The sequence below is a fragment of the Herpailurus yagouaroundi genome, unplaced genomic scaffold (assembly GCF_014898765.1).
Source record: "Herpailurus yagouaroundi ecotype Mexico unplaced genomic scaffold, PumYag 29, whole genome shotgun sequence".
Lineage (NCBI taxonomy): Eukaryota > Metazoa > Chordata > Mammalia > Carnivora > Felidae > Herpailurus > Herpailurus yagouaroundi.
In genome coordinates, this window is record NW_024412377.1 from 25,725,513 (window position 1) to 25,744,108 (window position 18,596).

Here is an 18,596-nt window from a genome sequence, read left to right on the forward strand (position 1 = left end):
CAGCAAGGAAGTTAGTCTGACTGGAGTTGAGTGGTAAGGATACAGGATCTTCTGAAAGGTCCTTGGTAGGGATGCCAGGTCTTTCATGGTAAGGACAGAATACTCTCTCCCATGCAAGCATCTCTTTATTCCTCTGCTTTCTCACTGTTTTCTCTTTGCTTTCCCAGTTCATTTCCAACCATTCTCTTTCCTCTTACAGTCCCTCCTTCTTGCCTCCCATTAATGCATAAGTGCTCCATTTCACCTCTTGCTCATCTTCTCCATGCCCATGCCCCAGACCCTTTGCTACTGGCCTCTCTTCAATGTTTATTATTTATTAAAATCATTTATTAAAAAAATAACGATTTTTTAAAGTAAAAAAAATTTTTTTTAACATTTATTTATTATTCAGAGACAGAGAGACACTGAGGATGAGCAAGGAAGGGGCAGAGAGACGGGGGGACACAGAATGTGAAGCAGGCTCCAGGCTCTGAGCTGTCAGCACAAGGCCCGATAGGGGGCTCAAACTCACAAACTGAGATCATGACCTGAGCCGAAGTCGGACGCTCAACCAACCGAGCCACCCAAGTGCCCCCCATTTTTAAAAGTTTATTTAAGTCATCTCTACAGCCCAATGTGGGGCTCAATCTCACAACCTAGAGATCAAGAGTCACATGCTCCTCCATCTGAGCCAGGCAGGTGCCCCTCCTCAGTGTTTAATATGAGCACTAAAAAGAAATGCAGGGGTGCCTGGGTGGCTCAGTCAGTTGAGTGTCGACTCTTGATTTCAGCTCAGGTCACAGTAAGGGGATCAAGCCCCAAATCCAGCTCCACAGTGCGTGTGAAGACTGCTTGGGGTTTTCTTTCTCTCTCTCCCTCTGCCCCTTACTTGCTTGTGCTTTCTGTCTCTCTCTCTGTCTCTCTCAAATAATAATAATAATAATAATAATAATAATAATAAACAATAATTTTTTGAAAAGAGAAATGCAAAGGGTGAATCAGAACTCATCATGAAGTTTAGGGCTTTATCCCACCTTCCTATGCCAGAGCAGAAACAATACCTCAGTTCCTATTTGTGCCAACCTGGCTCCCCCACACCTCCTACAAAGGTGCAAGTTCTAAGAACCTGTCTGATTTATCCTATTACTCATTTCAAAAAAGAGAAAATGTAGAACATTGGGGGGAAAAAAATCAATGTCATTGTTTTTGACGATACTGGTGTTTCCCTAGGCAGAAGTTCTTTGCAGTCCAAGTGTGTTGCTAGGAAAAAATATCTCCTACACATAGGGTATTAGAACTGCATTTTCAACGTAATTTATCTTGAACTTCATGGAGCAATAAAGCTTTTAAGGCACTGACTATCACTGCTTTGATAAACTTGCACTATTAGTTCCTAGGCTACTTGAATAAAACTGGAGGAGAAAAGACAGGTGTTAATCACCTAAGATTATTTTTAGGCCAATTTTATGCTTGGCAGGCCTTTAGGGGATGGAAGAGGGCTGCTGGCACACCCCAATGAGCAAGCAAGTAACTAGAAAGAGGAAGGCGTGCCTCTTGTCTTTGGTAACTGTTCCTAGAGTTCAGAGTAGGTGTGGCAGTAGTGAAAATTATTTACCACAGTGTACTCCTTAAAGAGGGAATCTGTAGGAAGGGCTCCACCAACTAGCATGGATTTATTTAAGGAAGGAATTTGGGGGGGGGCGCCTGGGCAGTTCAGTTGGTTAAGCGTCTGACTTCGGCTCAGGTCATCTCAGGGTTTGTGAGTTCAGGCCTCACATTGGGGTCTTTGCTAACAGCGCAAAGCCTGCTTAGAATTCTTTCTCTTTCTGCCCCTCCCCTGCTCCTGCTCCCCCCCCCCCGCCCCACCCTGCCTTTCAGAATAAATAAATAAGCCTTTAAAAAAATAAAAAAGGAAGGGGTTTTGGGATGTTTGGGATGGACTTGGAATCAAGAAGCAATGGGTCCTGGGGCACCTGGGTGACTCAGTCGGTTAAGCCATCCGACTTCAGCTCAGGTCATGATCTCATGGTTTGTGAGTTTGAGCACCACATCAGGCTCTGTGCTGACAGCTCAGAGCCTGGAGCCTGCCGCAGATTCTGTGTCTCCCTCTCTCTCTGCCCCTACCCTGCTCACGCTCTGTCTCTCTCTCTCTCCAAACTGAATAAACGGTAAAAAAAAAAAAAAAAAAAAAAAAAAGCAATGGGGTCCTTTTCCTGGGCTTTAAGTAGTGGAATGGCCTGAACACATTATTGAACCTTTCTGAACCTCTGTGACAGGAATAATACTAATGTCTCCCAGGACTGTGGTGGGGGTTAAATAAGGTAGCATTTCTATAGAACAACTCCAAGCACAGGGTATTTATGTAAAAAGAAGTAGGCTGGATGATTGTGAATCTTTTTAAAATCTTCCTTCCAAAAAGTGAATGCACTGCCCAAGTCACTCACCTAAAACCAAAAAGTAGGTGGCTCTGCCTTAGAGGGTTTATGTCCCAGAGCGTACCCAGTCCAGCCAACAGAGCAATATGCAGTCCTCTGGGCCAGGTGGGAGACTTGACAGGAGGAAGTCACTTATAACATCTGTCATGCTTCATGTCCAGAAATGCTTGGCATTGGAATACAAAAAATTACACTTACCAGTCATTCTCCACACTTTCACTCCAGTGACGTGTTCAAAATGCAAATCTAATCAAACACTTCTGCACTTCCCCTCACTCTTAGGACAAAGTAAAACTTTCACTTGGCTTACCCTGTGCAGTCAGGCCTACCAGCCAATTTCAGCTTCTTCCTCCTTCTCTTCATTCCAGCTACCTTGGCCTCCCATCTAGCATGCTATTACCACAGGGCTTTGCATGTTCTATCTGACTAGAATGTTCTTCCTTCCTCTCCTTACCTAGTTAATCCTCATGCTTCAAAATCTCCACTCAGTCAATCCCTCCTCAGCCTTCCCTGCCCCCTCCCCCCCCACCATCAGACTCTTATCATGCTCTCAGAGCACCGGGCATCTCTCCTTAAGGTGCCTTTGTGACAGCTGCAATCTTACACTTACTGCGTGATTGTTTGACTGACATTATGTCTCCCATCAAACTACAGCTTGATGAAGGCAGGACGCCAATATTGGGTGCCTGGTGATGGGCACTCAGTAAGTCCTTATTTAATAAATGAACCAGGCAGTGAACAGCTTAATCTTTGATGATTCAGAAGACAGTTTCAGGAAACTGTAATGCCTCGGGGTCATCATTAAGAACCTCAATTAACATCTGAGGGCAAATGAGGAAACATTAATTGGCAGACCGATTAACCACAAGGTGGAGCTAGCCTGAAAAGGCCTGCCCCTAAACTCACCCCAAATATTTGTAGTCACCTTTAGTCACACCTTTGAGTCAGGCCCGGTTTCCTGAAAGGCCTTGTTAAAATACAAATGTGTTAGGGACATCTGGGTGGCTCAGTCAGTTAAGCGTCTGACTTCGGCTCAGGTCATGATCTCACGGTTTGTGAGTTCCAGCCTTGCATCGGGCTCTGTGCTGACAGCTCAGAGCCTGGAGCTGGCTTTGGATTCTATATCTCCCTCCCCCCATCATACCCAGTCTCTCTCTCTCTCTCTCTCACTCTCACTCTCTCTCAAAAATAAATAAACATTAAAATACAAATGTGTCAGCCAGAGAGGATGACATATGAGCTACTCTATAAACCAAGAGAGTATGGCATGGTGAATGAGGGCTTGGTCTCTGAAGCTGGACCCATATGGCTTCAAATCTCAGCTGTCACTAACTGTTGTGTGACTTCAACCACAATCTCTCTGTGCTTCATTTTTCTCCTAAGTAAAAAGAGGTTATAAAAAGTAGTGTCTACAGCAGGGTTTTGTTGGCAGGGCTTTAACAACTTCCAGAGGTAAAGGTCCTAGATCAATGCTGGGTTCTTTGCAAGTGCTATGAGTATTGGCTGGTCCTTCTAACTACCACCCATTCTTTTTTTTTTTTTTAAGTTTATTTATTTTGAGAGGGAAAGAGAGAGAATCCCAAGCAGGATTCTGTCAGTGGGGCACAAACTCACAAACCTTGAGATCATGACCTGAGCTGAAATCACAAGTCTGATGCTTAACTGACTGAGCCACCCAGGTGCCACTAACCACCACCCACCCAGTTTTATCACAATCAGAGATAAAGCCAAAGGATGAGGTCATTCTTTTTGTAGTGGAAGGGGGAAGATGGAGTCCACAAGGGCATAGAATGGGCGGGACCTGGATAGGGAAAGGGGCATAGAGGGTCATAGGGAGGAATGCACAGAGAGGCAAGGGACAAACTTGCCGTTGCATCATTGTTTCCTTGAGAACCCAAGGAAAGAGCAAGAAGGCCAGGAAGCTCACTTGGAACCTGTGATGCTTTCTCAAGATAACTACAGTCATTGCATTTGGGGTTAATAAAGAAAGAATGGGAAATGAAGCTCTAGCTCTGGGCATGACTCGAACAGGCTGAGGCTCCAGGCATTCTGGGACCTTCCCAACACAGACAGGTGGTGGTGGGACAGGAGAGAATGTGGAGAGCAACAGTCAGTCTGGGGAGCTGACCCAACTATCAGACTGGCTCTTAAGGGCCAAGTGGGGTAGGACAGTGTTGATTCAAAGGGAAAGCTCTGATTTAAAAAAAACAAAAAATTGTTTTAATGTTTGTTTTTCAGAGAGACAGTGAGAGAGAGAGAGACAGAGACAGAGACAGAGACAGAGAGAGACAGAGAGAGAAGGAGACACAGAATCCAAAGCAGGCTCCAGGCTCTGAGCTATCAGCACAGAGCCCGACATGGGGCTCGAACTCACGAACCACGAAATCATGACCTGAGCCGAAGTCAACCGACTGAGTCACCCAGGCACCCCGAGAAAGCTCTGATTTTAATCAAGAAAACCGTAACTGAGAGATGCACTCCAGGTGGTGGATATGACAGTGACACATCAGGAAGTGTTCCCCTCTAAATTCTTCCATACTCTCTCCTCCTCTCCCTCCTATCTCCTTCTCTTCCTTCCCCTCTAGTCTCTTTCCTTCCCTCTGAGGAATAACTGTGTGGTCTAGGAGATGTCAGACACTAGGGTAATCCACAGAGATGGAATGTATCCTTGATAAACACAGTGACACCTACTGGTGCAAAAGGGGGTTTAGTGCAATGATGATGTATTTAATCTCAGTAAGAGAGTTTATGATACAGTGGTTTCTTCTAGGGCTAAATTTTGTGGGTTCAAATCCTACCTGCACCACATACTAGTTGTGTAGACCTAGGACAAGTTATATAACCTTGCTGAGCCTCAGTTTCTTCAGTTCGGGTGGTTGTTGTGGACATTAAAGGAAATACACATAAAGTTCTTGGAACATTGCTTGGCACATAGCAAGTTCTCAATATAATCCTTGCGGTTACCACAAAGACTGAATAGATATTAGCAATGTCTTTGGGAATAAAGGATCTCTTGGCATAGGTAATTTCTAATCTCTTTCACCCTGTTATACTATTTTTTTAATTAAAATTTTTAAAAAATTAATTTATTAACGTATTCTGAGAGAGAGAAAGCATGGGGAAGAAGGGCAGAGACAGAGAAAGGGAGAGAGGATCCCAAGCAGGCTCTGTGCTTGAGCCTGATGTGGGATTCGATCCCACAAACTCTGAGATTATGACCTGAGCCAAAACCAAGAGTCTGATGCCCAACTGACTGAGCCACCCAGGCACCCCTCAACTAAATTTTTAAATTAAAATATAATTCACCTACCATTAAGACTCACGCTTTCAAAGTGTTCAATTCAGTGGTTTTTAGTATATACATAAAATTGTGCAACTCTCACTGCTATATAATTTCAGGACATTTTCCATGACTGCATTAATAAGTCCTGAACCCATTAGCAGTCATTCCCTATTTCCTATTCCTCCGAGGTCCTGGCAACCACTAACCTACTTTCTGTCTTTATGGATCTGTCTACACTGGACATTTAATGTAAATGCAATCATACAGGGGCACCTGGGTAGCTCAGTCGGTTAAGTGGCCAACTTCCACTCAGGTCATAATCTCATGGTTCATGGGTTTGAGACCCATGTCGATCGCTGTCTGAGCTGTCAGCACAGAACCCGGAGTCTGCTTCAGATTCTGTGTCTCCCTTGCTCTCTGCCCCTCCCCCACTCATTCTCTGTCTGTCTGTCTCTCTCCCTCTCAAAAAATGAATGAACATTAAAAAAATTAAATGCAATCATACAATATGTAGCTTTTTGTATCTGGCTTCTTTCACTTAGTCTAATGTTTTCAACTTTCTTTTATGTTGTAGCATGTTTTGGTACTTCATTCCTTTTTATGATTGAATAATATTCTACCATTTGAATATATCTCATCTTGTTTATCATTCATAAATTGATGGACATTTGGGTTGTTTCCACTGTTTGGCTATTAAGAATAATGGTACTAAAAATCTCTTTGACCTTGGCCACAGCAACTTCTTACTCAACACATCTCAGGAGGCAAGGGAAACAAAGGCAAAAATGAACTATTGGGACCTCATCAAAATAAAAAGCTTCTGCACAACGAAGGAAACAAACAGGAAAACTAAAAGGCAACCAATGGAGTGGGAGAGGATATCTGCAAATGACATATCAGATAAAAGATTAGTATCCAAAATCTATAAAGAACTTTTCAAACTCAACACCCAGAAAACAAATAATCCAGTGAAGAAATGGGCAAAAGACATGAATAGACACTTCTCCAAAGAAGACATCCAGATGGCCAAATGACACATGAAAAAATGCTCAACATCACTCAGCATCAGGGAAATACAAATCAAACCACAATGAGATACCACCTCACACCTGTCAGAATGGCTAACATTAACAACTCAGGCAACAACTGATGTTGGCTAGGATGCAGAGAAAGAGGATCTCTTTTGCATTGTTGGTGGGAATGCAAGCTGATGCAGCTACTCTGGAAAACAGGATGGAGGTTCCTCAAAAAACTAAAAACAGAACTACCCTACGACCCAGCAATTGCACTACTAGGTGTTTATCCAAGGGATATAGGTATGCTGTTTCAAAGGGGCACATGCACCCCAATGTTTATAGCAGCACTATCTACAATAGCCAAAGTATGGAAAGAGTCCAAATGTCCATCGATGGATGAATGGATACAGAAGATGTGGTATATATAAACGATGGAGTATTACTCGGCAATCAGAAAGAATGAAATCTTGCCATTTGCAACTATGTGGATGGAACTGGAGGGTATTATGCTAAGTGAAATTAGTCAGAAAGACAAATATCATATGACTTCACTCATATGAGAACTTTAAGAGACAAAACAGATGAACATAAGGGAAGGGAAGCAAAAATAATATAAAAACAGGAAGGGAGACAAAACATAAGAGACTCCTAAATATGAAGAACAAACAGAGGGTTGCTGGAGGGGTTGTGGGAGGGGGGATGGGATAAATGGGTAAGGGGCATTAAGGAATCTATTCCTGAAATCATTGTTGCACTATAAGCTAACTAACTTGGATATAAATTTTAAAAATTTACCATTTTTTAAGAAAACTAAGAAACTACGAAAAAATATTAAAGAAAATAATGCTGCTATGAACATTAATGGTGGCTAATTTTATGTGATGAGTTGACTGAGCTGAAGAATGCCTAGATAGCTGGTAAAACATTATTTCTGAGTGTGTCTGTGAGGGTGTCTTTGGAAGAGATTAGCACATGAATCAGTAGGCTGAGTAAAGATGCCCTCACCTGTATGAGTGGGCATCATCCAATCTGCCAAGGCCCAGAATACATCAAAAAAGGCAGAGATCTGGAGAATTTGCTCTCTCTGCCTGAGCTGAGACATTCATCTTCTCTTGTCCTCCAACTTGGAGTTTCTGGTTCTTGGGCCTTTCAACTCCAACAGGGACTTAACACAAATGACATATCAGATAAAAGATTAGTATCAAAAATATATAAAGAACATATTGGTTCTCATTCTCAGGCCTTTCAACTTGGACTTTCATCACCAGCTTTCCGGGTTCTCTAGCCTGCGGATAGCTGATCAAGGGACTTCGTGGCCTCCATAACAGTGTGAGTCAATTCTTATAACAGATATCCTTTTATATATATCACTATATATCCTATTGGTTCTGTTTTTCTGGAAAGCCCTGACTAATACAAAATTTTGCATCGACATGTTTTCATTTCTCCTGAGTGGAATTGCTGGTATAAACTTTAAAAAAACTTTCCAAATATCTCAAATTCTCTTCCTCTGCATAATCATTGCCCTAGTTTGTCTCTTGCTAAGGCCACTTCAACAGCCTACCAATTGGTCTTTCTAAGGATCCATTCTCTACATAATTATCAAAGGACCTAAGTTTGAAAAACTAGTGGTAATAATAGAAAGAACAGCTATGTACATTACAATAATTCATTCTTTAATAAAATATGAGGTAGAGACTATTATGTTTATCCCATTTAGAGACGATGAAGCTGAGTTCGCAAAGCTAGTAAGTGGCAGAGAAGGATTTAAATCTAACACCAACCTGACTCCAGAATGCCTAATTTCTATGACATACCACCTTCCTGAAACACCTCTGACCAGCATGTAACTACCCTGCCGAAAACCTTATGAAGATTCCTATTGCCTAAAGTAAAAATCCTGGCCAGTTATTGTACCTGGCTATATATCATTTATAAACTCCTAGAGCATTTATGTTGTCAACTGTCCAATTATTCTATTCTGAAGCATCCCATACTTTACATTTCCTAACATACATTAGATTTGTTATTTCTTGTTCAATGTCTTTCTTTCCCCCAGAAAAGGATGTAAGCTTCACTGAGTCAGGAGCTATGTTTTATCCACTTTAAAATTCCCAGTGCCTAGGAAAATGGCAAGAACATGGTAGACACATCCCACATATTTGTGGAGTGAATGAGAGTAGTTCTGTGTTCTTCATCTCTTGAGGGCAATGGTTTTATGATGTATTTTTGGTATCTCCCTCTACCCTCCTCCAGCTACCACCTGGCACAATCCTAAGCACACAAGAAAATTCCAACCTGTTTTAGTCCTCCAGATTCCTTGACACATGAACATGGGTTATCTGTTGCCAAGTCTCAACACTCAACACCTGTGTTGTAAGGGTTTCTTTGTGTCAGTAACACATTTTGAGGTATCTGAAGAACATGCAGAACTCAAGGCAGCCATAAAGAATAGCTATTTAGGGGCTTGGAGAAGAGTCTAAGCCATGCTGTGATCATTTAGAGATTGATATCAAATTAATGAGAGATGCTGAAGGGTGTATTGTGACAGAAACTAAATTTTAATTTTGTTTTTTTTAAATTTTATTTATTTCTGAGAGAGAAGTGTGCGTGTGCACAAGCAGGGGAGAGGCAGAGAGAGAAGGGGGGGTGTGTAGAGAGAAAGGCAGAAAGAGAGAGAGAGATAATCCCAAGTAAGCTCCATTAGAGTCTGATGTGGGGCTTGAACCCATGAACCATGAAATTATAAACTGAGCTGAAATCAAGAGTCAGATGCTTAACCAACTGAGCCACCCAGGCTCTCCTAATTTTGTTTAATTTAAATACCCATATATGGCTAGTGGCTACCATATTGGATAGTACAGTACTAGAATCAGATGACCTAGGTTCAAATCCTGGCTCCACTACTTACTGACTATATGATTGACTGATTTACTCAACCTCCTTGTGCCCTGCTCTCCTCATCTATAAAATGGGGACAATAATAACAGTACTAATGTCATAAATTTGGTGTGAGGATTAAGTAACTAAATATATACTTTAAGCTAGCACTGGGGTGGCTAGGGAAAGAGGCTGACTGACATCCAAAAATGGGTCATCTGGTCCACCTGATTAATCGAGTGCCGTCTCTGCTGGGAATACCCTCTCATGGGCATTAACATGGTGTATTAGTTTCCTATTGCTGCTATAACAAATTACCACAAACTTCTTGAGCTGAAACTACACATTTTATCTTACAATTCTTTAGTTCGGAAATCTCACTGTGCTAAAGTGAAAGTGTCAATAGGGCTGCATGCCCTTAGAAGGCTCTAGAGGAGAATCCATTCCCTTGCCTTTTCCAGCTTCTAGAGGTTACCTGTATTACTTGGCTCATGGCCCCTTCCTCATGTTCAAAGCCAGAAGCAGGGCATCTTCAAATCTCCCTCTGACTTGGACATGCCTGTATTCCTCTCACAAGGACCCTTGCAGTTATATTAGGTCCACCCGGGAAATCCAGGATAATCTCATCTCAAAATCCTTAACACAATCGTATTTGTAAATTCCTTTGGCCATGTAAGGGAACATGGATATGGGGACCATGATTCTGCCTACCACACATGGGATATGGACATTTCACATTCAGTGACCATTCTGAAAGGTCCATCCATGTAACCTCTCCCCTGGATTATCTTGTCACCATTTCCTCGGCCTGTTCTTTCTGAAGTCTCTGATCAGCTGGCCAACCTACTAGCCAGTGCTCGTTAATAAATACAGGTCCATGCTCAGTCTATCTTTATTTACACATGAAGTAGACAATAAGGTGGACACTCTAAATCTTGCCCTCTGGGAAGATTTTCCTTTATCATTCTATGTCAGGGCCACCCTGAGTCGGGCAGTAGGACAATCATCCAATTCTAGCTGGAACCAGTATGGCATACAGATTGATCAATGATTCTTCCAAATTTGCCTCTTTCATTAACTGATCACAGGGAATTCCCCGAGAAGCTACAGGGATGCCTGGAGGAAGAGAGTGCAAAGTAATAGGAGCAGGTAACAGGGGATTCTGGACACTGGTTGTGATAGTGTGTTTGTGCCTTCTGGATTGCTCCAGCCCGGTTATATATATATATATATATATATATATACATATATATATATATACACATACATATATATATATACACATGTGTATATATATACACATATATATATATATGTATGTGTATATATATATATATATATATATGCGTGTGTGTGTGTGTGTATACACATATATATGTACCACTTCTATTTTGGAATGCTGCTGTGTACATGTTAAAGTTTGGTAGATAAGATAATAACTCAGTTTGGGGCACCTAGGTGGCTCAGTTGGTTAAGCAACCGACTTCGGTTCAGATCATGGTCTCATTGTGAGTCTGAGTCCCGCATCGGGCTCTGCGCTGACAGTGCAGACCCTGCTTGAGATTCTCACTCTTCCCCTCTTCCCCTGTCCCTCCTCCCCCTCTCAAAATAAATAAATAAACTTTAAGAAAAAAAGATAATACCCAGTTCATGTTGGACAGTTCTCATAGGCACCTGGTGTCTCACAGTCCGGTCCCTCCTAGGGCCCAGAAGCCTCCCCAGGCTAGAAGTAAATTTTTAGTAAACTTCAATTATTTCACTTGTTCTAATCTGCTATAGATTATAAGAGCGGCAAAGAAAAAAAAAACTCTGCCAATAATAATTGTAATACAACATTGATTGTAATTATTATATATGCGTTCCAAATTCAGAGATATTAAAATGTGAAAAAAAAAAACCAACAACCCACAAACCATGCACCTTACAGTCAGTAAAATAAGATACCACCCAATCCATTCTTCCATACACAAGGAAATGGGTCTAGAGAGGTAAGTGACTTGCCCAAGATCACAACTCCTTTGCCACAGTGGCACATCCAGACACACCTGACTTCTACTCCAAAGCCAGTTTCATTTCAACTTAGAGATTTATTATTAATGATTTAAATGAAAAATAGCAACCCCAACTTTGCAAAATAAACTTATATTAAGTGTCCTTATTCTCCCTTATGTCAGAAATACCAGGAAAAGTAGAGGCTGGGTCTTTCAGGACTGTGCCTCTTACACTCTGCCCTTTGTGTCTATCCTTGCATAATCACAGGCTGCTTCTAGAGGGACTTTGGGGAAGGGGCCTGGAAGACCAGAATTTCTAAGAAGCAAAAGAGACTATTTGCCTTTTTGTAGTGGTTGGGAAAAAAAAAAAAAAAGTTTTCCTTGTATAATGAATGACTTTTTAATTAAAAATCTAGTTCTAAGTTCATCTGATTTGCATCCATCTTGGAAATACAGTCCTTTGTACTCTGGCTCCCCCACTCCAACGTACCTTGCTTGAGTCTGCTTCGTAGCTGTCACACTGCTCCTTCCTCTCCCGTTCCTCTGCCCACTCCACACTCCACCTGTGCGGTCAGCCCTGCCTTACTGCTGCAGCCCAGCTATGCTGGGGGCCAGGAGCATCTGAAAGGCCCCTTCTCTGCTGGGAAGGCCTTGGAGTTGTTATCTTCCCGCTGAGACCCAGTGAGAGCCCCAGAGTCTCATAGCCTCTAGGCTTGGCTGTGACTCTTCTGCACTTGCCAGCAAGGACCCAAAGCAGCAGTTGGCTTCCTGGACTCCCAGAGAGGACTCCAAGCCTAAGTAGTCACACTCCCACCTTTCTGGTTTCTCCCAGCCACATCTCAAAGCCCCACCGTCAAGGTTCTATGTAAGGTAGGGATAGAAGAATACATTTAAATGTCTAAATACCTGAGTGTGGGCCAAGTGGATCTGTGTTAACTCTATTGGAAATGCCACTGCTTCAACCCCTCAGAAACTGGCAGTATCTATTAAAGCTCAACAAGCACATATGCCCTGCCCAGCGATCCAGCTCCTAGGCATGCCTGCGGAAATGTATATTTACAAGTTTACTAAAAGATATGTGCAAGAATATTCATAGGAGGGGGCACCTGGCTGGCTCAGTTGGTTTAGTGTCCTACTTTGGCTTAGGTCCTGATCTCACAGTTCATGAGTTTGAGCCCCACATTGGGCTCACTGCTGTCAGTGCAGAGCCGGCTTTGGATCCTCTATCTGCCTTTCTCTCTGCCCCTCCCCCACTCTCTCAAAAATAAATAAAAACATTTAAAAAAAAGAATATTCACGGCAGCAACTACTTACATTGTTTAAAGTTGGATACTGTCCAAATATTCATCGATAGTCAAATGGGTAAAATAAATTCTATTACATTCATACAATAGAATATTATCAACAATGAGAATGAATGAATGATACATGCAGCAGCATAGATGGCACTCACAAATATAACACTGAGCGGGAAAAAAGCCAGACATAAATAAGTACAGGTTATATATCATTTTCATGAAATTTTCTCCCCCCCCCCAGTTTTATTGAGATGTAATTGACATAATATGTAAGTTTAAGGTATACAATGTGATGATTTGACATACATATATATATTGTGAAATGGTTACCACAACAAAGTTAGTTAACACATCCATCACCTCACATAATTATAATTTTTTATTGAAGTTTTAACCAAAAACACTCAAAGTTAATCCCTGGAATTTTAAGTCAGGATAGTGGGTAGGAAGTGACTAGGAGAGAATATTAGGGCAAATTCTATGGAGCTGGTAATATTAGAGTCCATCAGAGGTGATGGGTAATTTATAAAACTTTAATTTATAGATGTATAAGTTCTGTAATACTTGGGTAATTTATAAAAATTCATCGAGTGGTCCACTCATGATTTGTGATTTTTCTGTATGTGTGTTTACTTCAATATAAAATTTCCATTAAAAAAAAGTCACCACAGATCAGTAGTTATCCACTTTATCAAACCCAGACACCCCCTTTTCATAACAAGGGTTTTGTGACATTCTCTGTATCTCCTGAAATTAAAATTGTACCTACTACATGTATAATTAATTTTTTTCCTTTTAAAATAAAATTTTAATTTTATAATTTAAAAAATCTATAATGCATTAGTTGAAGTATAAAGAAAAAAGGAGAGGAGGAAACTTTATAGTAGAATATACTGTGTATGATAAAATACAATGTGTAATTAATAGACTGTGTATTTCAACGTATAAATGTTTTGTCATGACTACTCTGGAAGACATTAAGTGAGTACATCAAGTTCCTGCACCCAGTGTGAAAATCTCTAGGAATGCAGCGGTTGCAGGTTCAGATGGCATCAGGTAACGTAATTGGCTAATTACTTGGGCACTGGTGATGTGCTTTTCTGAAATGGTAAAAAACTCTGTGCTAGAGTTTTAAATAGAACACAATACAACCATCCTTCTATTTACACAATAATGACATCTCTTTCAAATCTAGAGCATGTTAAAACTATGCAAAAATATTTTGTATTTGTCAAAGCCAACTTGGATTATAGGCTTAAATCATTACAAACTTGCTTTACACGTACATGAACGTCCAACTTGATATTATAAAGTCATGCAGAAGGTAAGACAATCCACTGTGGTCCAGGACTGCCCTGTGTATTGCAGGGTGTCTAACATCTGTGGCCCCTGACCATTATATGCTAGTGGTGTCATTGCAATAACCACAGTTTTCCAATATTCCCCCAGGCAACAGCAATACTTTGGTCAAGAATCATCTGTGCATCAATGTAATTTGTTGGGCATAGCAATTTGAATAAGCTCTCTCAGGTCTTCAGAGCTTCTCCACTCACTGCACTGTAGACCTGTCTCAAATTAGCCTCCCTGAAATCTTAATGAAGATTTGGGTTGTTTTGTGGTTGGTGCCTGAGGTTGAGGGTCTATCAGAGGAGATGGGTAATGTTCTTGGACAAACAAGTGAAAATTATGCCTTCAATTTCAAGCTATGTCCCTACCTCTGCCCTGAGAGCCCCGCTTTGTTTTGTTTTTATGTTTATGTATTTATTTTTTAGAGAGAGAGAGATAGAGAGCAAGTGAGGGAGGGGCAGAGAGAGAGGCAGACAGAATCCCAAGCAGTCTGCACACTGTCAGTGCAGAGCCTGACGTTGGGCTTGAACTCACGAGCCATGAGATCATGACCTAAGCTGAAAGCAGGAATTGGTGGCTTAACCAATTGAGTCACCCAGGTGCCACCTGCCTACTTTGTTTTCATAAATAAGACTCCAGATGTTCCAGAAAAGAGGGCCCCATTAATTTGTCAGTGTGTATGATCAAGAGTTGCACAGATCCATGCAGGACATTCTTGCAGTGAATGCTGGAGACCTTCTACCTCATCTTCTGCCATGGAATATAACTAACATTTGAAAGATTACTATATGCCAGGCTATACACCAACCCTGTGCAAAGCACTTTACAGGCGTTATCTCATTTTATTCTTTTAACAGCCCAATGAGGTAGGTACTATTATTATTCCCAGGTTTTGATGGAGAAGGAAACTAAGACACAGAGAGGTTAAATAACATTCCCAGGGTCACACAGTTAATAAGCTTAAAAGCCAGGATTTGAACCCAGGCATCTTATTCCAAATTTATATCTCTTAATGATTATGGCGTCTTGCTCCATAATCCAAAAGGAGAACACCCTTTTGCCAAAAACCTGTATCACAGGCATAGAAACATGATGCAGTCTTCCATTGGCTAAATGCCTGCCTGGGGAGAAGTCTGGTAGCCTCCAGTATTAGTGAGATTACATTCAGCTTCAAATAACACGAAGCTGACCAGTAAGTATGAACAATAAGGACATTTATTGCTTACTTAACACAAAGTCTCAGGATTGGTTAAATGGCTTAGTATCATTAAACACCCTTGGCTTCACCATCATCAGGGTGAAAGCCCATTAGCTTTTCTTCCTCATATATGTTTTCTCCTGGTCACAAGATGGCGGCTGATGTTCCAACTCTGCCGGAGGAAACAAGGGGCAGAAGAAAAAGGATTTTTTTTTAATGTTTTTTTATCTGTAGCCAATTTTCTTTCCCATCTCATTGGCCACAATTGGTTGATGTGCCTACCCCTAAACCCATTATTGAAAATGGGGAATAGTAGTGAAAGGGCGGGCCTACGCCAGCCGACTCCATCTTGTTCTGTGTCCTTCACCTTGACCACACCTCCTCCCCTTGAGTAACCCCCCCTCACCTGCCTAACAGGACTCGGACCCTTCCCCAGGACCCTTCCCCAGCCAATCGGCTGAGGCCATAGTCATTACCTCACCAACTGCCCCCAGGCCCCAATAAAACCTTTGTCCTTTTGAAACTCGCTCTCTTTCCCTGGTATCTCACCGCTGCGTCGGTGCAGGTAGGGGATTGAGCTCGAGCTAGCTCGAATAAAGGCTCTTTGCTTTTGCATCGGACTCGGCTCCCTAGTGGTCTTTGGGGATCACGAATTCTGGGCATAACAGTAGCACAATGATTGTCTTACACAAATCATTGTTGATCCCCTGGGCTTCTTTTTCCAGAGGTTTCCACCCATTACAAAATAAGGTTCTGTTAGGAAGGAAAGAGAATGGCTGTTGTATTAGTCTGCGAGGGCTACCATAACAATACTGTAGACTGGGTGGCTTAAGCAACAGCAAATTGGAGGCCATAAAGTCCAATGTCAAGGTGCAGCAGGGTTCAGTTTCTGTTAAGTGTTTTCTTCTTGTTTGGAAACAGGCATGCTGTGCTCTCACATGCTTTCCCTTTCCTAGGCATGTGTGATGGGAGAGAGGAGCAGAGAGAGAGAGAGAGAGAGAGCAACTTTTCCAAAGTCTCTTCTTGTAAAGGCATTGATTCCATCATGAGGGCACCACTCTCGTGACCTCTTCTAACCCTAATTACTTCCCAAAGGCTTCATCTTCAAACATTATCACATTGGGGGTTAAGTCTTCAACATATGAATGGGAAGCACTGGGGGTGTGGGGGACACAAACATTCTATTCATAACAGCTGCCAAGTAGGCTATAAATAGTGTCTGCCATTCCTTCTCTGTGGGATGATTAGGTGGTCCCAGCTTGGTAGTAGCCTGGGGAATATGTCGGTTGCAGGAGATACCAAAGATGTGATTATGGTACTCTCAGCCATAGTGAAATCATGTTTCTCTAGCCAGTCAGGCCTGACATTCTCTCACATTCTCCTTCATGGACCTCCAGAGCTTGGGACTCCTAGTGAATGGGCTCTACGCACAGACAATGTCCTTGATTATCTTAGCCATCGTAGGATAGGCTGAGTGTGGGTGGGCCTTGCTTCTGCCATAAAAAGACCTACTGTATCCCAAAAAAGTCTACAACTTATGACCATGTACAGTAGCCTATTGGAAATTTCCTGAGTTCCCCGTGCATGCATTCTTTGTTCACCAATCCCTACTGTCTCCATCACAAACAACTTCACAGTTATCTATGTTGCTAGGCAAGTCCTGGGGATGGGTATTTCTAGTCCCCTGAATAAAGAAAGTAAATGTGATAGATTAGAATTTCACCAATAGTAATCTGCATACTTTTTGACTTGATATCTTCAAATGTTTTCATTTCCACCACCTTCACCCCAGATAGCTGGACCTCAGTCATTCACTTCTCTGGATGTATAAAAATTAAGGATCTTTGATCACAAGCAGTAGAAACAAACTCTGGCTGATGAAATCCACAGGGAACTTTGGAAGAGGTTATAGAAAGCTCACATGCATAGCAGGAAAGCTGGAGGATCAGGCTCGGAACTGGATGGAAACAAACTCAGCTCTGGAAGGTAAAGAAGCAGGAAGTGCAGGAATAGTCTGGACAGACACCATTGTCTCATGAAGGAAATCCAACCATTTTCAATTCAGTTCTAGGCAGAACGTTTGAACTAAAGGCAGGATCAATTTCAGCTGGATTGCAAATTTAAATGTGAAAGGAAAAGTCAATAAAGCCTTTAGAGGAAAACAGGGGAGAGCCCTTTTGGGCCAGAGAGGGCAGGGTGTCACATACACGCCTGGCTTGTCTAGGGGACAACTCTTACTCCAGCCCAAGAATGGGAGGTAGAGGCAGAGCCCCGAGGCTTGAAGGGGCATGCTTGTGGCTTAGGGGTTTGAGAAGTTCAAGCACAGCAGATGCTAGGCCTGTGGCAGCCTGATGGATTCCAGATCCCTTCCGTGGTGGCTTGGGTATTCCCAGTACCCTTCCATTCTCGGTCAGGGTCAGCTCAGCCTGCTGGAAAAATGCCTCAAGGCCCACAGCTGAGCAGTGACAGGGACAGATACCATGCATCTCTTCTCCCATTGCAGGTGCTCAGTTAGCTGGGGGTGAGGGATGGAAAACCAGCTTAGCAAGTGCAGAAATCCAGCATTCCCAGGGAAGCTCTCTGAGTGAGTGCAGCACACAGCTCTGGATAGGAAAGGCAGACATTCAGGGCCACGGGTTACTTCAGCAGCAGAATAGAGCAGTGGTGGCAGAGACCACATGTTTTGCATATGTTTTAATAAAAAATAACTCTTACTGTTGTGTTAAGCCTGTTCTAAGCACTGCACATGTGCCATATTGTCTTTAAATTTTTTTTCTTTTTCTTTTCTTTTCTTTTTTTAATTTACACCCAAGTTAGTTAGCATATAGTGCAACAATGATTTCAGGAGTAGATTCCTTAATGCCCCTTACCCATTTAGCCCATACTCCCTAATTTTTTTTTAATGTTTATTTATTTTTCAGAGAGAGAGAGAGAGAGTGAGAGCAGGGGAAGGGGCAGAGAGACAGGAGAACATGTGTCATCTTTTTAATCCTGTCATGTAAGTTGCTAGTACTCTCCCCACTTTACAGATGAGGAAACTGAGGCTCAGGAAGTTTAAGACACTTGCCTCAGATCACACTCTATGTCACCTTGACTTGGTTGTAGGGTGCACAGACACTTGGTCAGATGTTATTCCGGGTATGCTGTGAGGGTGTTTTTGGATGAAGTT